The sequence below is a fragment of the Myotis yumanensis genome, unplaced genomic scaffold, assembly GCF_028538775.1.
Source record: "Myotis yumanensis isolate MYYU_CA2020_CCGP unplaced genomic scaffold, mMyoYum1.0.hap1 SCAF_1, whole genome shotgun sequence".
Classification (NCBI taxonomy): domain Eukaryota; kingdom Metazoa; phylum Chordata; class Mammalia; order Chiroptera; family Vespertilionidae; genus Myotis; species Myotis yumanensis.
Window position 1 is genome coordinate 140,137,317 of NW_027223752.1, and position 23,574 is coordinate 140,160,890.

The 23,574-nt window shown below is 40.4% G+C and overlaps 1 protein-coding gene and 1 pseudogene across 1 annotated transcript in view; one reads left to right on the plus strand and one right to left on the minus strand.

The window, feature by feature from the left end:
* The window catches only part of RSU1 (Ras suppressor protein 1), a 198,195-nt gene that overhangs the window by 110,000 nt on the left and 64,621 nt on the right, over positions 1-23,574 (minus strand). The window lies entirely within an intron of this gene.
* Positions 130-196, plus strand: LOC138999572 (U4 spliceosomal RNA; annotated as a pseudogene).

The following is a 23,574-nucleotide window of genomic DNA, read 5'->3' on the forward strand; positions in this document are numbered from 1 at the left end:
TCTTCCTTCATTCCACACTGCCCCCTGGTGGTCAGCGCACGTCATAGCGAGCAGTCAAACTCCTGGTTCGGTCAAACTCCCAAGGAGACAATTTGCATATTAGCCTTTTATTATATAGAATGGTGTCCTAGCTTTGCGCAGTGGCAGTATCGTAGCCAATGAGGTTTATCCGAGGTGCGATTATTGCTAATAGAATGGTGTCCTATATGGCTTCATCAAGAGCCAGGTCCCCTAGTCAATGATGTAAATGTAAAACAATAAATGAAGTCTACAATAAACAAACTAGGTTCTTCACAGTGGTCAGAGCCATGACTTCAATACTTAAACAATTATACTTCATAAACTATTAAGCACAGGACAACCAAACTCACTTTCCCAGACAATGTGTGACTTACCTGTGATGACCCAAACTCACGAGGGCCTTTCTTGCTTCTGAACTTACCCAAATGCCCACTCCCCTGCAGTTCCTCACACAAGATAACTTCATTCTATGTCACCTCTTCAGAGAAGCCTGCCTCGACTTCCCCACTGAAACCTGATCCCTCACAACTTGGAATATCACAGCACGGGTTTATTTTGTAGTACTTATTACATTTTATAATTATTTTGTTCAATTTATTTTTTCTTTGGTTTGTTTCTATAACTTCACCATAAGCTCCATGGACACAGAGGCCACGACGGTCATGTTCTGTGCTTGGCACTACTTCAAATGCCCTTCTCTGGTGTTCTCCATGCTCCCCGGGGCAGCACTGACTGCTGTGTCTGTCCTCTACCAACAACCGAGCTTCAGTGTAGTAAGCAGGGTAGGCATTTTCTCTTACTCATCCTTTTTCCCTGGTATCTTGCACACAATAGGGATGTACTTCTTGACTGGGATGAAATTCGATCCCTCTAAAGGTGTCTTTCACATGATCCCAAGGGAAAGGGTTTTAAAAACAACTGTACACTAGTTTATCTACCCTTACCCAGCCCCTACCACAGATTCTGAAATGCCCCCTTTGCCGTCTCAACTGACAGTTATGACACAACAGAGATGAGTGAACTGGGCGTGGAAGGACACAGAAACGAGGCTGAAAGCACTGTCACAGCACTCTAAGGTGACTCAAACTAGATGACTATTAGTGTTTGTTTATAAGTGCAATTCCACTTCATCCAAGGATAGAAAAGATACACTTTTTTTTTTTTTTGGCGTAAGTGATAATCTAATAATTCAAAAATGGCAAAAATTCTTTTTTTACATTTATGTACCAGAGACCAGACTAGATAGATGCTTTACTGTATGCATATAATTTCAGGCTGCAAAGAAATCTGCAAACTGAGGGGGGTTCCTCACAGTTAAGGAAAATGAGGTTCAGAGAGAATTCCAAAGGCCACAGAGCTACGAAATAATAGAGCTGAGATTCACACTAAGGCATGTTCCTTTCTACAGGACATGGTCAACTGTCAGAAAGGACCCATCTGACTGCTCATTCTCTTCCCTCCTCCCAACTCTAACCCATTTTGACTCCCTTTTCTTCCCTTATAAATAAATAAATACATAAATAAATAAGACTGATAATGGCAAATAAACTTTGATGTGTGCTGGGGTCAGGACACCTGGCTCAATAGTGCACAATCCTACTATAATATAAAGCATATAATGCAGCATATAAAATATCCTGAATAGCAAATAAACATGTATTTTAGGAAGATATCTACAAATAGAAATACCAAATAAAGTTTCAAATAGAAATGCAGAAAATCATTAAATCACTACAGATAGTGATCAAATTACATAGATCATCTTTGACTATTTTATAATAGAAAACAATTTGTATAATTAAAAAGTCCTATTAATTTTATAGATAATACAGGGTAAGCAGAAAATTATCTTTACTTCTATTCTTGCTAAACATTTTCTCACATACTGGAGGAGTTTCTCATACTAGTAGTAATTCTACAAGATAGAAAATAAATTATTTCAAGGACTGCAACTCTCTTTCATGCCTGTACGTGTGCACACACACACACGTACATACATATCCAAATATCACATTGGTTTTTAGAAGTTGTTTCTATGCCACTGTATTAGTTTGCTAGGACTACCATAGGCCTGCAATGGGGCAGGAGCCAGGTAGAGGGGGGCAAAGAGGGAAAATATGGGAGACATCTATAATACTCTCAACAATAAAAATAATTTTTTTTAAAAGTCACAGACTAGTTGGCTTAAACCAGTGGTCACCAACCTTGCAGACCTCATGGACCACCAGTGGTCCACGGACCACCAGTTGGCGACCGCTGGCTTAAACAACAGAAATTTACCAGTATTATCTCATAGTTCTAGAGGCTAGAAGTCTAAGATCAAGGTACCAGCAGATCTGGTTTCTCCTCAGTCTCTCTTCATGGTCTGGTGGATGGCTGCCTTCTCACTGTGTCTTCTCATGCTTTTCCCTGTGGGAGCGCAGCCCTGGTGTCTCTCGGTATGTCCAAATTTGCTCTTTTTATAAGGACACCAGGCAAACTAAATCAGGACCCACCCTAAGGGCCTGATTTTAGCTTAATCACCTCTTTAAAAACAGCTACTATTTTTCTTTTCTTTTTTTTAAATCCTCACCCGAGGACGTGCTTATTGATTTTAGAAAGAAGGGAAGGGAGATGGAGGGGGAAAGAGAGAAAATTGATGTGAAAGATAACATCGATTGATTGCCTTCTATAAGTGCCCCGACAGGAGACTGAACCTGGACCCTAGGTATGTGCCCTGACCAGAAACGGAACCCACAACCCTTTGGTATACAGGACAATGCTCCAACTGAGCCACACCAGCTCTTTTATTTTCTTAAGAGCTGAGTAACTGGAGAAGCAGAAAGTCTGCCCTACATATTTGGTTCTAATTAATCAAGGTACTCATTCATTCATAAACATTTGTTTAGTACAGTTTGTGTCGCAAAGACCAAGAAGAAACTGTCCCTAAGGTGCTCATGGCTGAGTGGTTCAAGTGGATAAATGGCACAAATAATCAGAACATAATAGGCACTGGATCCAGAATGGAGATGGCTGCAGGAATGGCTGTCTAGGAGAGGTGATACTTAACCCCAGTCTTAGTGGCATCTCCAGAAAGAGGGAGACAATTCTACAGGCAAAAAGCAAATGACAGTGAGAACTGGGAAGCATGGGAGATGAGCCCAGGTTGGCAGGCAGGGGCTAGATCATCAGCAGCCTCATCAGCCACACTAAGGAGCATGGGCCTTACACATGCTATGAAACCAGGAAAGGGGTAAAGCCTGACCATCAGCGAGTCAGACGCTGTTTTCTGATAGAAAACTTCAGTCATCCTGTACAGAGGGGCAGTCTTTGCTACACAGGCACACTCATACGTGGCCTCGAGCTGCTTCCCAAGCAATTTGTTCCCAATGATAGCTGAATGATTTATAAAATGTCTTTTATAAATCAGGCCAGGTCCAGGACTAACTCTTTAATGTCAACATGCTCATACACTTGGGTGAGAAATGGGTGGGAAACAGCTAGTGTGCCTGTAATTGCAATGGGAAAACAATGCTCTGGTGTTCCTTATCCATTTCTATACATTTCCATTCACATCCCAGATGCAACATTTACTAACACAGACTTTGTACAAGTCACGAATCCTGTGTGTGTGTGCCAGCTGCCTCGTCTGCAAGATGATGATTGTGTTTACCTCACAGTGCTACTGAGGGATTAAAATGTTTAATAAATGTATAAGACTTTTAGAACAGTGCCTAGCACACAGCAAGTACACAAGACAAACATTTTATTACTGCTACCACTTCTATACTATTATAACGAAAAAGGTAAAGATGAGAACTTCTGATCTAGAAAACTGATTTGAAAAAATATAAGAACTGACACTGGGGCTTTTACCTAGCAAATGCATGAACGGTGGTGTCACCAACTTCAACCCAGAATTCAGGAAGAACAGCAAAGAGCACAATGACAGGCACCTTCGATGTGATGTTCCTGTGGAATGCCAAAGTGGAGAGAGCCACCAAGCAGCGAGGCATACCGCCCGAACAGCAGTCAGAGGGGTAGCTAGGTTGCGGATATGGAGTTAGAACTCATGAGTAAAACGATTCACAATTAAAGTTAAACATCTTTAAGAAATGGGTCCATATAACATTTACAGATGGGCCAAACACACAATATCCCAGACAAGAAAGGTTAGAGAAAGTCAAGCTATCAAAGAGCCCACTATTTGTATATATCTCAAACTACTATATCTTTATATAAAATATACAATTTGTTTTACTAATTGACAATTTAAGCAGGGGAGTAAAGGGCATGGCAATCTGACTTCATTTTTTGTATTGGCATTTTCAACTAGGGGTACTGCTTTGGTGGATTGGGAAAAGAAGGATGCAATCAGATATAAAGGTTAAATTTCGCTTATACAATATGCACTATTTTTTTCATCCTTTAAATAAAATATTTCCTCAAAAATGTTGCTGTCACTTTAAATCTTTAAGCTGTGTATATTCTTGAAAAAAGGACTTCTCCTTTGTAAAAGTTACGGCTCCATCTTCAGGGGGCTGCCACATTGGCACCAAATTATACACAACAGAAAAAGCACCTCAATACAATCCAAGGACGCACAGACGCGGGAGCTCCAATGGCAGTTTTCAGATGCTTCCTGATGATGAATGATAATATTTAGCTCCTACTCAAAGGCAGCATACAATAATTCTCCATTCCCTGATATTAAAAACCTATCAAGGAACATAAAGCTTGATTCTAACTATAATTTACCCACTCTGGTTAAAGCATGCTTTTGAGATCACCAGCCTCAAAGAAGAATGGGAAGCTTCAGATAGGATGTCAGGTGTCAGGGCTGACACAGGACAGAAGAGAGACTGGCCTGTAAAGAGATGGACACAGAAGGGAGCAGGTACCATGCTGGGGTGAGTAAGCGGAAAGAATGCAGACCGAGATGGCACCGAAAGGAACCTGAATGTTGGTCCACTAGTCTTCCATATTGGTAAGTCTGTACTATTGATGTTAGATTTTAAAAGTACTTAAATTCGTAAGGTAAGTTATGAGTCATAGTTAAATAGGATGGAATAAAAGCATTTTTTTTCTATATTCCCCCTGCCTTAAAACCCAATAGGAGAAGGGAGAGAATGATTTCATAAATGAAACAAGTAAAAAGTCACGGTCTCATATTATAAATAATAATGAATAGTAGCTGACTTCAGAGAAATTTAGACTAAAAAGAGGGAGAATATTTGTAGATGACATATAGCTCCTCAGAATTCAGACACAATGTCAATTTTTATTTTTTAAAATATATATTTTATTGATTTTTTACAGAGAGGAAAGGAGAGGGATAGAGAGTTAGAAACATCGATGAGAGAGAAACATCGATCAGCTGCCTTCTGCACACCTCCTACTGGGAATGTGCCCGCAACCAAAGTACATGCCCTTGACTGGAATCTAACCTGGGACCTTTCAGTCCAAGGCCGACGCTCTATCCACTGAGCCAAACCCGTTAGGGCACAATGTCAATTTTTACAACAATCCTAGAGTACCCGTCATCAGGCAAATGCAAATCAAAACCACAATGAGGTATCACCTCATACCTGTTAGAATGCCTCTATTCCAAAGACAAAGACAATGAAGACAATTACAGCATGGGAATATAGTTTATGATACTATATTGTATATTTGAATGTTGCTAAGAGTGTAAATGTTAAATGTCCTCATCACAAGAAAAAAAAGTTTTTAAGTGTAGTGAAGGCTGTTAACTAGACTTATTGTGGTGATCATTTCACAATCTATACAAATATCAAATCATTATGCTGAAGCTAATGTTCTATGTCAATTATACCTCAGTTTTTAAACAACCCAATCAAATGAGTCTTTGGTTGAAGCACTGATATTTAAGGGTGCAGGCTTACCAGAAGAAAACAGAAGCAGTGACTATCCCCAGAGAAACCCTGTTCCACAGCAAACAACAGAAGAGGAGCTGTAGGGTAAGCTACAGGGTAAGTCACTGTCTGAGGGAAGTGATGGTGCTGCATCAGCACCCTGAGAGCTAACATTCCACTGATGGCCCCAATGGGGAAGGACTGAAGTGAGAGGAATGTTGCTCAAGCAAATACATAGCTCAAATGAGAAATGGGGCTAATGCATAGCTAAGTCATGGAAGCAATGACAATGAGTGAAATACAGCTAAAGGCAACTATATAGATAAATATCAAAATATAATGTCAAGAGAAAGAAGACAGAATACATACCAAATGGTTTCATTTACATAAAATTCAAAAAAATAAAAACTAAGTAATCATATTAGAAGTTAAGAGAATGGTTACCTTGGGGCAGAAAGAGAGGCCCACTGATTAGTGGGGAGGAGCCCTGAGACCGGTGATATTCTATTTTTGACCTGTGTAGCTGCAGCTTGAGTTTTTTCACGTTGACAATGCACTGAGCTATAAGCTAATGTTGTATGAATTTTTATGTATATGTATTACACTTTAATAACTACTAGTATAGAGGGGAAGAGAGAGGGAAAGAAAAAAGGAGAGGGAGAGAGGAAATAAATTAAGTAATCCTATAGGCACCCTAGTAGAAAAAACAAGTCACCCAGTATGTAGAAAAATTAAGCTGACCTCTGATGTCTCCCTAGCAAGATTCAATGTCAAAAGACAATGTTTATAAAGTTCTAGAAAAAGAAAAGTTTATTTAAGACTTTTATATCCAGACAAATTATCTATCAAATAAGAAAGGGCACATATTCTCAAATATGCAAGAACTCAGGACATAAAATAACCCCTTTGAAAAACAATTTGACAATTAAATCCAGCTAATTAAACAACAAATCAAAAAGCCATCAACCTATTTTGAAAAATGTAGTTTCAAAATTTGGTTACATATATTTATGTATAAGGCATATGTAGTATACATATAAATGTATATCTATGTATAAAATACCTCAATGTTATCCATAGTTTTTATTTTTAGAGTGATCATTTAGAGAATATTAAATATTCATATATTTATTTATATATTAAATATAAAATATAATATTAGTAAGCATGAAGAAATTAATACCTTAATATTCTTGATCTCAAGTAGTAAAACTTTAGTAATTTCATTTCTTAAATTCAAATAAAACTTAATATTTTAAAAAATATTATGTTTTTTTATTTATCAATATTTGCTTTTCTGCCTTTTGACTCACCCTTCTGTTTGTGCCACATATCATGAATAATGGCCACCAAAACATAGTAATTGTCATTTCAAGTTGGTGGACTTTGAGGGAAGTTTTTGAGCTTTATGAAGGTTTTAGTTCTTTAAAATAATGAATATAAATTACTATATAACAATACATTTTTCCAAACCAAAATGTGGTATCCCTTCTCCTTTACCCACCACCCTCCATTCTCCACAAATTTTAATGTGCCTAAAACACAGACCTCGTTCTCTACAATCTGTACCCACGCCATGATGTAAACCCCAAGGTCCAAGGAAGATCAGAACCCTAATGACAAAATGGGATCTCCCTAAGGAAAGAAACTGTATATGATTTGACTATTTTACAAGCAAAATGACATACTCTGATGACAACTTTTTTCATGTTATCAAAACCAACAATCCAAACTCCAGAATATTTTCTCTAACAGTTTACCTAGAGTTAATGAGGGAAGGCTTTCAAGCAATTAATTAATGCACATCCCTCCCAACACAGGCTGCTGTTGGGTGGTTTCCACCGAGGTGTCCACCAATTAAGGAGCAGGTTGCTACCCTCTCACCTGCAGTGACAGCAGCCGTCCACGCAAAGTCGATCACCTGGGTGGGAAGAGTAAAGATGTTCCGTCTGGCTGCATCTTTTGTAATAATCATGTGGAGTAGATAACTGAAATGGAGAAAAGTCCTCCCACAGCACCCAATTCAATTTTTATATTAAACAAAAATAAGCATTATCTTTACTGAGATAAATATGTGTTTCTGGCAAATTCACAATCACAATGAAGGCCAATTAAATTCAAACAGAAGTTAGCAAGAACTTTAGAAATCATTTTTCAACAGCAGAAGGCTGTTCAATTGTGGATTACAGCTACAAACATCTAAGTATTACTGATCACACAAGGTAAAAATGGAGCTGGAATTTCAAAGTCTGAATCTCAAAATATACAAAACATCTAACACAAGCACTGTTCTGGCACAAATTTCATGAGACTCTTAAGGAGAACTTTTGCATTCTTCACTCCAGATCCATACTGTGAGCTGGGCCCTGAAATTACCAGCGGTGGTATGAGTAAACATTTAAGTGAAATGATAAAATAAGAAAAAATGCAAAACAGTATTCAAAACACCACTAGCCAAACGATGTCGTGCTAATGACTTCTACTTTTAGCTGACAAGTTGTGCTATTTAAACAACCCAATTTCACTGCAGACATCCTTCAGGAACAGGTACCAAGGCAACCACGCTGGTGCCAGGCTGTGGGAGCTGTGGGGGACTGGAGGAGGAGCACACTCGATATACTGATAACGATCCAAAACACCACCACACACTTAAAAAATTATCTGAAGAAAAACTAAAAACTGGACCTAATTCAACATCCATCTGGCATTGCTGAAAAAGAAAGAAATAACTTAGGGCTCCCTGTCTTTAACACATTTGATATTTCAAAACTGCAAGTAAAGAAGATTCAAGTCCTCTGAATGAGATTATTTTAGAGGATTTGTGCTTGACATTTTAGTGATATTTCCAGCCATGCCATCTTTGGTTGATTACTCAGGTAGGAAATATTAAGCTAGGAGTCCCCATAATTCACTCTTGTTAGAACAGCTAAAAGCATGACATTACTTCTGTCAAAATACATCATAAAAGATTCCTATTTAAAACAGTTCTAGGTCAAAAACCATTAATCATAATATCAATATATAGAATGAAGGAAGTAGGCAATATAGACTTCATTTCTCCCCTATATGAATCATGAAAATCAGTCATACATACACCTACGCTCTTCGTCAAACCCAGACCTAAATTTGAGTGGAATTTGAATCCGAAGTCAAGAGGAACCACAAAACCAGCCAGCTACATGATCCTAGAGTATGAGATGTGGGACCACCAAAATTTTAAGGTGGCTTTAAAATAAATTATTTTCACAAATATGGCCACATTATCCAGCTCATGTGTGCACTACTATGAGTGATAGGCTAAATAGTGCTTCCCCAACTCCCCAGTATGTTCATATCCCAATCTCTGGAACCTGTGAATATCAGCTTACATGGCAAAAGGAATTTTGCAAATGCGATTAAGGATCCTCAGAAGGGAGACTACCTGGGTGGGCTTGATCTCATCAAAGTGGATCTTCTATGAGGAGTGTGGGAGGAACTAGTGTTGAGAGAAGGCAATGTGATGACAGAAACAGAGGAAGGAGAAGCAAGGCCCAGGTATGCAGAATCACTAGAGCTGAAAAGGCAAGGAAACAGATTCTACCCTGGAGCCTCCTGAAGGAACCAACTCTGACAATACTGTGATTTTAATCTAGTGACTTCTGAACCCAGAACAGTCAGAGAACAGATTGGTGCTGTTTTAAGCTACTAAGCTATACTAACCTGTTACAGCAGCAATGGGAAACTACTAAACAAGAGCATTCTGGGTGCTTAACTACTCCCCTGCAGCTACACAGGTCACCTTCTTCAACGTAGGAAACGTTTCAATTTCTCAATGCACTATTCATAAATGTCTATGAAAATTGTTGCCTTCTGTTACATAAAGTAAGGGTAACATTATATATACATTTTTATCTCAGCACAGAAAATTTTCAAATACACTTTTTCACAGAAGGCTATAAAACATTATTAGCCACATTATAAAAATATACTTCCTTATCAAACCCATCAAATGGGCACTCTTCTGTTCAATTTCCATTAACCTCCATGTCATTCTTGCTATTGATTCTTCTTCTGTGCATGGTAGAAAGTTTCAGTTAAAGAGAAAGAAAAATTGCCCAGCTGGTGTGACTCAGTTGGTTGAACGTCCTCCCATGCATCAAGAGGTAGCCAGTTCAATTCCCAGTCAGGGCACATGCCCAGATTGTGCATTTGATCCCCAATAGGGGGTGTGCAGAGACAGCCAACCAATGATTCTCTCTCATCAATGTTTCTCTCTCCCTTTCCTTTCCTTTCTCTATAAAAAAACAAAACAAAACAAAACAAAACAAAACAAAACAAAAAAACACGTATTTTTTTGAAAGAGAGAAAGAAAAATTAATGGATAAGCCAGAGCTCCTGGCTACCCAGGCTGGGGAATGGAGTGGTAGGGAGATGAAGGCAAGAAAGCTAGAGGAAAATTAACTATATGCCAGTTACTTTCTTACTCATCATAACCACAGGAAAGAAAAAAATACAATCAATGTCTCTAAATGATAGACTCCCGAGGTTGTAAAGTCAGGACTTCAGGTTAGTCAGGGGTTTCTTTGAAAAATTTTTATGGCATTTATTTCATTGTTTATGTCAAAGATCGCCTGCAAAGATGGCAGCCATCTCCCTGCAACCAGCCATTAGTTCCTTGCACGTGGATTCTGGGCTTAGTCATGTGACTTGTGGACCTTAGCAAATGTGAACAAGCGGAGAAGACTTACAAAATGCTTGTGCACCTGGGCTCATACCACGTGAATGAACCCAAACTACCCTTCCAGAAGATGAAAGTCACATGGAAGGGCACTGCTGAGCCCTGGCTGAGAGCTGCCAGCCACCAGACATGGGAGTGATGTGAGTGAAACCAACCTGGATCATCAGCCACCAGCCAGCCCCCAGCTGACTCCAAACCCACGGCAGAGTCAATAAATTTCAGCTGACACAGTTCTGACCAACAGAATTGTGAGCAAATAAGATGGCTTTATTTTAGGCCACTAGGTAGTTTGTTATGCAAGAAGAGATAACTTGATAGACTCTATAAAACTAACAAAAATACATCATAGAAATTTGGAGGGGGAAAAACAAACAAGTAGATAAAAGATCATCTGGAATCCCAACATACAAAAACATAAATCAATAATGTTCTGATTAATTCATTTTCTGTAGCTATGTAAATATTCTCTATAATTAGACTCACACTGTAAATTCAACCTAATAACATGCTAAGTATTCCCATGTCATTTTATATACCATAACTTACCAGTTTATTTATCCATTCTTGTATTATTGGACTTAAAGGTGGTTTTAAAATTTCACTATTATAAATACTGCTGAAAACAAAAACAAAAACATAGTCGTACAAACTTTTGTCAGAGTTCTTGATGACTTCTTGAGGACAGATTCCCAGAAAGGAACATGCCATAAAAGGTGGAAAGTTTTCACAGAACTGGATATATATGGTTCAAATACAGTCTAATCAACCACTAATTTACAACCCAACAGCATTGTATAAAAATGTCCATTTCACCAAACCTTCACATCATTTGAATAATTTTCTAAAATCTTTGTTAATTGGTACACTAAAAATGACATCTTGTTTTAATTTGCATTTGCTTAATTGCTAATAAAGTTGACCCATTTTTCATATGGTTGGCCATCAATCTTCTCTTGTAGAACATCTTTTCTTGCTAATTTTTTCACACTGAGGTATATAAAGTAGCTCTGCCAACACCTTTAAGGTCAGTTAAGATAAATTGATATTATGGAGCCAAGGCAGGGATTTTTAACACCAGGTCCAAAGATCATGCATACACATTCTTTTCAAGAGAGGATCCATAGCTTTCATCAGCTTCTTTAAGTGGTCAATGATCTCATAGACACTGAAAAAGCAACTGGGCTAAACGAGGAAGAACAGTAGGAGCAGGTTTCACCATGGAGATACTCAAAGGTTCCCAACCAGTCACAGAATACCTAACTGAATGAAAGGCAGATGTTTTGATGAGTGCCAAAGGAAGATTTACAAGGAAATGGGGACGATGGCATAATAAATAAATTAAATTGTATGTAAGTCATGAAATTTAATATATACCATTGCCTTCCCTTTTCTTTTTCTTGTTGTTGACTTGCTGAAGGCCAACCAAAGTCTCAGCTCTGCTTGCTATACTAGTAAATGGACTGTTTGTAATTGAAGCCCTACCCACCAATGCCATGGTATTAGGAGATGGGGCTTTGAGAGTTGAGTAACTCATGGGGTAGAGCCCTCATGAGTGGGATTAGTGCCCTTAGAAGAATAGACTGAAGAGAGAGATGACCTCTCTGCCACATGAGGACACAGCAAGAAGGCATCTGCCTACAAACTAGGAAGAGGGTCCTCACCAGGAACTGAATTAACTGACATCTTGATCTTGGACTTCCCAGCCACCAGAACTTTAAGAAATAAATGTGTTGCCCTAACCGGTTTGGCTCAATGGATGGAGCATTGGCCTGCGGACTGAAAGGTCCCAGGTTCGATTCCGGTCAAGGGCATGTACCTTGGTTGTGGGCACATCCCCAGTAGGGGGTGTTCAGAAGGCAGCTGATCGATGTTTCTCTCTCATCGATGTTTCTAACTCTCTATCCCTGTCCCTTCCTCTCTGTAAAAAAATCAATAAAATATATATTTAAAAAAAAAAAAAAGAAATGTGTCATGTAAGCCACCTAGTATGTGGCATTTCTATTAAAGCAGCCCTAACTGAAGTCTTTTCTGACTATCTGAAGCCATGATAATTTTTGCGCAGCCTGCAATCGTACTGCAATTACATTTGGTGTCCCAACTAAACAGTTCCTTAATTGTTCTTCAGATTTCATTTTGGTTAATAGCTCTGTTACAAGAGAACTTTGTGTCTGTCACAAAACCTGCAAAGATATTAGATAATATTAATTTTATAAACATTTAATAGATTCCTAACCTGTTCCAGAACATGAGTAATGGTTAAAGCATGGAGTCTGACAGATGAAGATTCTGTCGGTGTAACTTTAGCGAGTTACTCCCTTTGCTAAGCTCTGCTTTCCTCATCTGTAAGACGGGTATAACTGTAACACCACTCCAATATTTGTATACCTATAAAGTAGTGTTACTTCAAATAAATATTTTATTTAGAAGAGATAAACACCGATAAATGGTATTTATTATTTATTATTATTACTGAAATTTTCAAATTTATTCATTTATAAAAACTGATCAATTCAAGTGTATTTGGGGTGGGAATCAGTAATTCAATGAAAGGCAAAATTATAAAAAAATCTTATTAACACAGAAAATTCAATGTTATTCAGTGGTGTTTGCTGCAGTCCATGTAGTCATCCTGAGGTTATCATTTGACAGTGCAAAATCTGCTAGTCTGAAGAAAAAAAAAAGTGATAAGTTGAGGTTCAAAGAACTGTTATGAAGGATGCAAACACAGACTAGATTTTTGTGAAAGAACTATGTGAACAGCTGAAGTTAAAAAAATCAATTAAAAGGAAAGGATACTGAGTACGCAGTTCTGCACTATCAATTAAAAGAATGAATCAAAAGAACAAGGCTGATCTTTTGATCGTTGTCCTAGGAACACAGTAAGCTGAGAAATAACATTCTCCAAGATGTTGTAAAGTTGAGCAATTCACTTTTCTGCATTGTTTTACAGAAAATTATAGCTAGGGAAGGCTTTTGTATAGCAATTGCTTTCACTTGGGTCACCTGAAATGACCAAACAATGAACCTTTAACACCAACCATTGATCTTGCTAATTGCATCTGCCACTATATTTGCTTCTTTTGTTCTCAGTCAGCCCTCCTTTCCAACACTATCCCAATTGTTAAATGGTCAGAACACACACAAGTGACAGATTTAGTGTTTCACTGGCAATTTATATAGCTGAATGCAATGCTGTTGTTGTACTGAATCATGATTTATTTGTCTCACACTGTAGCATATAACCTTTTAAATGCAAGGGGAGAAAAGCTAACACCTCTTTAAAGTTTATATATGACCATCTACCACTCTATCCTATGAACTAGATTCAAAAGAGAACCAATCAAGTGAGTGATGGATTTCTCTTTAGATAGCTAGAACTTAATGAACAATCCCTTCCTGTGTCCTAGGCTCACACTGCTCTTTATCTGCATGTAATTCAGAAAATAATTTAGGAGGTACACTTAAATGATGACCGTGATACTCAGCTAGTAAAATCTAGAACACAGGGTTTAAAACTAAGTGTATTTGGGTGGGAATTCTATATTGAAGGGTCTATGAATGAACTTGGGGACATCTTAAAATTCCCCAAATTATAAACAAAACTTTATATGCAAAAATATGCATTTCAGGGAATGTAGCTCTAGAGATTTCTTTGGTTTCTCAAAGGGATCAGTAATTCATGGAAAGATAAAAAATAATGGCATAAGGGAACATGACCTACTGTTGCAAAATAAAAAGAATTAAAGGCATAAATTAGAATCTAAACAATGAAACAATACCAAGAAACATCAAGCTCTACATCAAGGTTTATAAATAAAAAGTAAGAGATAAGAGAAATGGTTAGTATTATGGGTTGAATCGTGTCCTTCCCCAAAATATTCATGTTGAAGTTCTAACCCCGTGCCTTAATGTGACTATATTTGGAGGTAGCTTTTTACAAAGGTGAGCTAGTCAAAATGAGGTTATTAGGGTGGGAACTATTCCACTATGACCAGTGTCCTTATAAGAAGAGAAAATGAAGACACAGACACCCATGATGATATACAGAGAAAAGGAGAAGGGATCCTTTCCTCAGAGCCCTTAGAAGGGACCAGTTCCACTGACACTATGATCTGGAACTTCACCTCCACAACTGAAAGGAAATATATTTTTGTTGTTTAAACCACCCAGTCTGAGATACTTATATAGGTGATCTTAGCTGCAATAGTGGCTTAAGAGATAATTTAAAAAGCAACAAACATGAAGAAATAATTCTGAGGGTCAAAAATGTGGCAATACCAAGAATGAGACTGGAAGAGGTCTTAATGACCATTGTAAGTAACATGGAGGATGATATGCATGATAACATGTCCCTATCTGCTATGGCGCCAACCACTAAATAAGGCTGAAGGGAAAAACAGTAAGAATAATTTCTTGAAGCTGTGTAAATAAATGGGCAAGGCCCTAGCCGGTTTGGCTCAGTGGATAGAGCGTCGGCCTTCGGACCAAAGGGCCCCAGGGTTTGATTCTGGTCGAGGGCATGTACCTTGGTTGCAGACTCCTCCTCGGCCCGGGCCCTGGTTGGGGCGCGAGCAGGAGGCAACCAATCAATGTGTTTCCCTCACATCAATGTTTTTCTCCGTCTTTCCCTCTCTCCTCCACTCTCCCAAGAAATCAATGGAAAAAAATATCCTCAGGTGAGGATTAACAAAAAAATAAAAAATAAATGGGCAAGGAAGAGGCAGAAAAATAATTATATTACACCTGCCCACACTGAAAGTTTTCAAAAATTAATTCACAATTCTAATCTGCTTCTAGCAAAAATGAAGTAACTGGACAAAATAATGATATAACTGCTTGTAGCTATGGGCCAATAGGCAGCACGGGATGATGATCCCTGAGAGAAGGGAACTGAGTGGAACCCCATGATCACCCTACTTTCTCCTGGAAGCCTTTCCAGATAGTCATGCAGGAAGTGGGAGATGTAGCAGTACGGTGGCATTACAGAGCTGAAAGGAGAGAGGTCAGAGTTGGAGGCTACTGAGGGAGTGGGGTGTGTGGGGAGCGTAGTAGGAAAAGAAAAGTGAGAAAGCAAGAGAACCAGGAAACGGCACAGGGGTCCTCGTGAGTCTGGCTGAGTAACTGCAAATGTCCAGGGCAAGGTTCCTCGAAGCTGTCAGTGCTGTCAAATCCCAGTCATCATCCCGCAGGCTGATTCTAAAACACATAAGCATGTCCACGGATACAGAATAGCTGAAGTAATTTTGAAAAAGTTAGAGGACATACACTATGTGATTTCAAGACTTCTTATGGAGCTGCAGTCAGCAAGACCGTGTGGTCCTGCTATAAAGGTTTAAAAATGGAACAGAGTCCAGAAATATACCCACACGTATAGTAAATTGGTTTCATACCCACACATATGTAAATGGGTTTTTATACCCACACTTATATAGTAAATTAGTTTTTGACTACGCACTAAAGCAATTCAATAGGAAAAGGAAATTCTTTTCTATAAATGGTGCTGAAGCAATTATTTATATGGAAAAAACTGATCTCATATCTTACACAAAATTTTATCTGATATGATTATAGACCTAAATCTGCATCAGGGTAGGGATCGTTCTTTCTTGCCTTCCCACCACACACACTGATATCTCCCAAGGGACTTAGAAGAGTACATGACACACACAGCTGGTAATGAACAAATATTTGTTAAATAAAAAGAGCTGTGCCTTCTTTAAAAATGCCATAGTAGAAAATAACAGAAAGGGACTCTTGAGAATGGCAAAGAAAGGGCTCATGGAGGGGAAAAATCATGTGAGTTGGCATCCGGCCAGCTCTGCAAATATTCAGTCGATAAGAATTCTAAGCAGAGAGCAAAGATCATAAGGAACTGAGAGGAGGCCACTGGGAGTTGCCCATGAGTGAATGAGAAGAAGATAAGCATAAAAACAAACAAACAAAAACACATACACACACATGGAGACCTGGTCATAAGGGTTCTTACAGCTCACAAAAGCACATTAAAGAATTCTAATCACAGCCCTGGCCAGGTGGCTCAGGTTGGTTGGAGTGTCATCCCATACACTGAAATGTTGTGGGTTTGACTCCCAGGGAGGAGTGTATGGGAAGGCAACCAACTGATGTTTCTCTCTCACATCAATGTATGTCTCTCTCTCTCTCTCTCTCTTTCTCTCTCTTTCTTTCTCTCTCTCCCCTCTTCTCCCTTCCCCTTTCTCAAAAATCAATGAGCATAATTAGCATGTCCTCCAGTAAGGATTTAAAAAAAGAGTTCTAGTCAAAGAAGTGACTTCAACCAATTTGTGATTTTATAAAATCACCTTGCTGGCTATTTGAAGAATAGATTGGAAGGAGCCAGGTAGGAAGCAGGGAAACCAGTTAGGAGGCTCTTACAGACACCCAGTTGAGAGAAGAGGGTGGCGTACTCTTTTCTTCTTAGGATGGACACTCAAGGTTTACACAGGACAGACATTCTAGAGATTTGTTTCTTTCAAAGATTGTCTTTATGAGGGCAGAGATTATGTCTATTTGATTTACCCCTGTTCCCCAAACCCAACAGATTATAGGAACACTGTATACGGGGCCACAGGTCAGAATCAGACATGGTAAGTCTTGTCCAAGGAAAAGAGCCTCTCTTTATAAAACAGCAAATATAAAGTAACAGCGAGAGTAGTGAGGCCCATTAAAATCATTAAACATATGTTGAGAATGAGCAAGGGCCTGTTTACTAATATTAGAATGTGGCTACTGTCTAAAACTTTACAGAAGCACAAATGGCACCATTAGATGCTTCTGTGCAGTAAGTGATCAGCCTATGGAACTAATACCCAACTGAAAATGTGAAAGATTCTGGAAAGGTCTAAATAAAGATGAACAGGATGGCTGATCCATGATGAGTTATGATAAGGCATAACTATTATGAGTCTCTTCCTAAGTTCTGGTGTTGACAAATCATCCCCCCAGTCACCCTTTCCTCAGCACCAGCCCCCAAAAGAAACCCACATTCACATAAGCAATTCCACTTGAGTCTGGCTCAGAATAATATTGCTTATCTTTTATTGAGGCATAATATATTGGAGATGCTTTGAGGGAGATGCTACATAAATGTAAGATATTATATATGTATGCAAGTGATAGAAACTGTATTTACAGATATACCTCTGGAATAAAAAAATTAAATCTGGAATCTCATATCACCGGCATTTCTCCGAGGGCAAGAATACATTTAGTGTCCCATTAAATCAAAGGATGGTCCACTGTCAACGGAGGCATGCTTTACCAGCAGGTGTTAACACAGATTGATGCGCACGTTCAATCACATTTAACCCGACACTGGGCTTCCTGAAATCCATCACGCCGAATGGAAACGTTTTATGTGCTGCATCTTCCTACCCTCTTTAAGGCAATAACTCACCAGGTAGAAATATAATTCACTTAGCATTTTTTAAATCCACACTTAAAGCATTTTCCGGGACTAAAAATTCACTGAAATGAATATATAGAAAGTGGAACTTGTTAAAAAGATCATGTAGGAGACCTGACGGGAGTCGTTTTTGATTATCAACTAAAAGAATGGGGACAAAGAATCTATCTACACTAACAAAAGAGAAACATGGTAATTAGCATACGACCGCTACCCTTCCCATTGGCTAATCAGCATATCCTTATGCAAATTAACTGTCAGCCAAGATGGCAGCCGGCAGCCAGGCAGCTGGAAGCGAACATAAGGCTTGCTTGCTCCAGTGACTGCAGACTCCAACGTTCCCCACCTGACTTGCCGGCCTCTGAGCTGGCAGTTTGAAACATTCTAACAAATATAGAAGGCCGGGATCTCAGAGCTGGAGTTATACATTGTTTCAATTATAGAACGCAAACAAACCAGCAGTGGAAGCCTCAGAGCTAGAGCCAGAGCTAAAGCTAGCCCAGAATAAAATTAAAAAAAGAGAAAAAAAAGGAGCAGTTGGGAGCTTCAGTCAACAACCACCAGCCTGAAAGCAGCCCTCAGCCCCTCACCCAGACTGGCCAGGCACCCCAGTGGGGACCCCCAGCCTGAAGGGTGTGTGACCAGCTGCAAACAGCCATCATCCCCTCATCCAGGCTGGCCAGGCACCCCAGGGGGGACCCACACCCTGATCCAGGACACCCTTCAGGGCAAACCAGCCGGCCCCCAGGCCTCTATCCTATATAGTAAAAGGGTAATATGCCTCCCAGCACCGGGATCAGCGGAACCGCGACGCCTCCTGGCACCGGATCAGCGTGACAGGGGGCAGCGCCCAAACCCCCTGATCGCCCTGCAGCTCTGTGTGTGACGGGGGCGGGGCCACAACCTCCCTATCCACCCTGCTCTGTTCGTGACAGGGGAAGGTGCCCCAACCCCCCGATCGGCCCTGCTGTGTGTGTGACAGGGGAAGGCGCCCCAACAGCCCCCCCCCCCCCCAGGCCCTGCACTGTGTGTGACAGGGTAGAGCCATAACCTCCCCATCGGCCCTGACCTGAGTGTGACAGTGGCGGCGCCCCAACCCCTTGATCTGCCCTGCTCTGTGTGTGACAGGGGGCGGTGCCCCAACTCCCCTATCGGCCCTACTCTGTGTGTGACAGGGGGGAGCTCCCCAACCCCCTGATGGGCCCTGCTCTGTGCGTGACAGGGGGGAGCTCCTCAACCCCCTGATCGGCCCTGCTCTGTGGGTGACAGGGGGTGGCGCCGCAACCTCCCTATCGACCCTGCCTTGAGTGTGACGGGGGCAGTGCCCCAACCCCCCAATCGGCCCCACCCTGAGTGTGACTGAGGGTGGCATCGCAACCTCCCAATCCGTCCTGCTCTGTGCATGACAGGGGGCGGCGCCCCAACTCCCCAATCAGCCCTGCTCTGAGCCCGACCAGGGGCTGCACCTAGGGATTGGGCCTGCCCTCTGCCACCCAGGAGCAGGCCTAAGCCAGCAGGTCGTTATCTCCCGAGGGGTCCCAGACTGTGAGAGGGCACAGGCCTGGCTGGGGGACCCCCCCCCCCCCGCACAAATTTTTGTGCACCGGGCCTCTAGTATATATATAAAAGCCTAAGGGACTGAACAATTGAACAACTGGTTGCTATGACACACACTGACCACCAGGGGGCAGATGCTCAACGCAGGAGCTGCCCCCTGGTGGTCAGTGCACTCCCACAGCGGAAGTGCCGCTCAGCTGAACGATGGGCGCCAGACCCGGGGCTCACAGCTGGCACCAGCAGCCCGACATCCCCTGAGGGGCCCCAGATTGCGAGAGGGTACCGGCCAGGCTGAGGGACCCCACTGGTGCACGAATCCATGCACTGGGCCTCTAGTGATATATAATTTTGTGTAAAGTATGGCAAAAGGAATGTTAACACAGAAATAAAATGTAAGAGCATGTCATATAATTCAAGTCAAAATTTAAAGTTGGGTAAAGACTTCCTATCCCTCATTTTTTTATTTTTTAAAGAAAAAAAAACACAAGACAGATACTTGGAACCACTGCAATCTGTTACCTAAAGATAAATGATGCCATTTTAAAGATAAATGAGGCTCAGTATTGCACATTTATGAATATCCTACTAAAAGGAATTATTTTTGAAATCAAAAGATCTGAATTAAAATTTGATTCTGTCAATAACAAGCCATGTCAATACTGTAGCTCTGGGCAAGTCACAATCTCCCTAAACACTGGTTTCACCACCTTTAAAAAGTGGCCAAGAACTCTCCTTCCCCACATGATAGAACTGAGATAAAGTCTATGAAACCATTTTGTAAATGATAATCTTTTGAATTCAAATTGAGATACTTATAATCCTACTTAGCTTAAAAGTAACTTCAAAAATATTCATTATCAATCGACAAATTCAATTTTGTACAAGTGGCAGAATTTATAATCCCATTACTACCTTCTGCTCTCTTAACCTAACATATCACGGCACTCTGTGACCATTTCACAGAATAACAGTTATGTCTTTGGAATATGTATCTTCATTAGTTTCTAATCCAGAGAGCCTTTTTTCCATAAAATGCTGTTTCTTTATATAGACTAATTTATACTTTGACCTAGCATAAAACAAAAGCAGCAAATGGTGCCTCCCTCGGTTAACCTGGCACCGTTATCACAGATCGTGACATGAGTTCTGCGTCCCAGGTCCCAGTCTAACCAGCCGTGGGACCTCAGCAGGCTACTCAACCTCTCAAAGCCTCATGCTCCCTCCATATAAACTGAGAAGCCCCCACCCTCCCACAGCTATTGAGATTTAAGTAAGAAGACACATATGACAATGCCTAATGGGACAATTTATGGGCTCCACAAATGTTAGCCTTTCCCCCATATATCCTTTTGACTTCTTCATATCAATGCAGAAAAACTAAAATAATAAAAACAAAACCATAGAATTTCTAACCCATAAACAATGTAAACTTACAAATACTGTAGGTGCTCTGTCATTTCCTAGCTCCCACTGCAGGGCCTCCTGTCTCCTCTCCTCCTCCTCCCTGCTCCTCTCAGAGGACCTGCACCCACTTCTCCCTGCAGACCTTGTGCCAGACACCTCTGCCACACCCAGGCCTGACTGAAGTTATCTCTGAAGGCTCCGGCAGGTGCATCTCAGCCAGAGTCAGTCCTTACTTCTCAAAGGCAGAGGCAGAGACAGAGACGAAGAATATGCTGAAATAACTAGGAGGCGAGTAACTGCGAGAGCGACTGTTATTGAGCAAACACGCGCCCAATGCTTCCTGCCAGCTGGCCGCTGGGCTCCTGAGGCCAACGATTCCCACATTAGAAGACGGGGTCCAGAAATAAAATCAGGATTTGCAAACTCAACTGTACACAGTGGCCAGTGAAATTAATGCAGTAAGAGGAGCAAAAGAAACAATAATGTGAGGAAGGGGGCTAGACTAATAGCATTTTCAGAAGAGTGTCAAGGCAACATTCTTTCTTTTTTTAAAATATATTTTTATTGGTTTCAGAGAGGAAGGGAGAGGGAGAGAGAGATAGAAACATCAATGATGAGAGAAAATCCATTGACCAGCTGCCTCCTGCACACCCCTTGCTGTGAATCAAGCCCACAACCCAGACATATGCCCTGACCAGAATCAAACCACGACCTCCTGGTTCCCAGGTTGACTCTCAGCACCGAGCCACTCAGGCCAGCCTCTAAGGGACATCGTTGACATTTGCTAGAAGAGAGCTTGAAATGAGACTATTTATCGTATAATCTTACACTTGTGCACCACTATTTTGACATGGCCAGTAGCACTCCAAACTGAATTTTATAAAACCTACAATTGTCCAGTGAATAAGAGGATGTCATGCCATATTTTTATATATTAAAACTTTGGCTATTAAATTTAAAATATACAAAACACTGTATAACCTGTTATGTAATTTCTTCATTTTCATTTTACCAGGAATTGTAAACAATCAAAGTGACTCAGTTGAAGTTCTGGTGACCTAGAAATTTGTACCCTAGTTGGGAAGAGGCCACATACTTCATTCAACTACGTTGCCCACATCTTGACTTCATTCACAAGACTAAGATGAACACATCAACAAAACTAAGGAGGCCCTGGCCAGTCATGGGTTCAACTCCCAATCTAGGGCAAGTACTGGGGTTGCAGGTTCGATTCCCAGCCTAGGTCATGGCACATGTGGGATGCACCAGTCCATGTGTGTCTCTCTCACATTGATGTTTCTCTCTCTCTATCTATCTCTCTCTCATCCTTCCTTCCACTCTAAAAAAAAAATCAATGGAAAAAATATCCTCCAGTGAGGATTAACAAAAAAACAAACAAACAAAAAAAGTAGAAAAGATGGCCAATTCAGTAGTGCTACTTCTCAACCTAATTAGATAAATATGATCCAGCTCTACCTTTCACAAGTAGCTGGATTTAGGCAGAGAAAACCAATTCTGGTAATATAAAGATGGCTTGGTGCTGTACACCTGAGACTAATATAAAATAATATTGAATGTAAACTGTAATTGAAAAATAAAATAATAAATACGAGGTATACCGGTTAATAATGTGGATTTTTTTCAATAGATGGAGTTACACATATGTTTTTTTTTTGTTTTTTTTTAAATTTTTTTTTTTTTTATTTTTCGCTTAAAGTATTACAAAGGGTATTACATAAGTGTCCTTTTTTCCCCCCCACCCTTGACAAACCCCTACCCTCCCTTACCCCCCAGTGTCTTATGTCCATTAGTTATGCTTATATGCATGCATACAAGTCCTTCGGTTGATCTCTTACTCCCCTCCCTCCTGCCCCCCAACTCTCTCTGGCCTTCCCACTGCAGTTTGACAATCAGTTTGAGGCAGCTCTGCCTCTGTATCTATTATTGTTCAAAAGTTTATAATGGTCTTTATTATCCATGAATGAGTGAAATCATGTGGTATTTTTCCTTCATTGACTGGCTTGTTTCACTTAGCATAATGCTCTCCAGTTCCATCCATGATGTTGCAAATGGTAGGAGTTCCTTCTTTTTAACAGCAGCATAGTATTCCATCGTGTAGATGTACCACAGTTTTCTAATCCATTCATCTACTGATGGGCACTTAGGCTGTTTCCAGATCTTAGCTATGGTGAATTGTGCTGCTATGAACATCTGGGTGCATATATCCTTTCTGATTGGTGTTTCTGGTTTCTTGGGATATATTCCTAGAAGTGGGATCACAGGGTCAAATGGGAGTTCCATTTCCAATTTTTTGAGGAACCTCCATACTGCCTTCCATAGTGGCTGCACCAGTCTGCATTCCCACCAGCAGTGCACAAGTGTTCCTTTTTCTCCACATCTTCTCCAGCACTTGTCCTTTGTTGATTTGTTGATGATGGCCATTCTGACAGGTGTGAGATGGTACCTCATTGTTGTTTTGATTTGCATCTCTCGGATGATTAGTGACTTTGAGCATGTTTTCATATGTCTCTTGGCTTTCTGAATGTCCTCTTTTGAAAGGTGTCTATTTAGATCCTTTGCCCATTTTTTGATTGGAT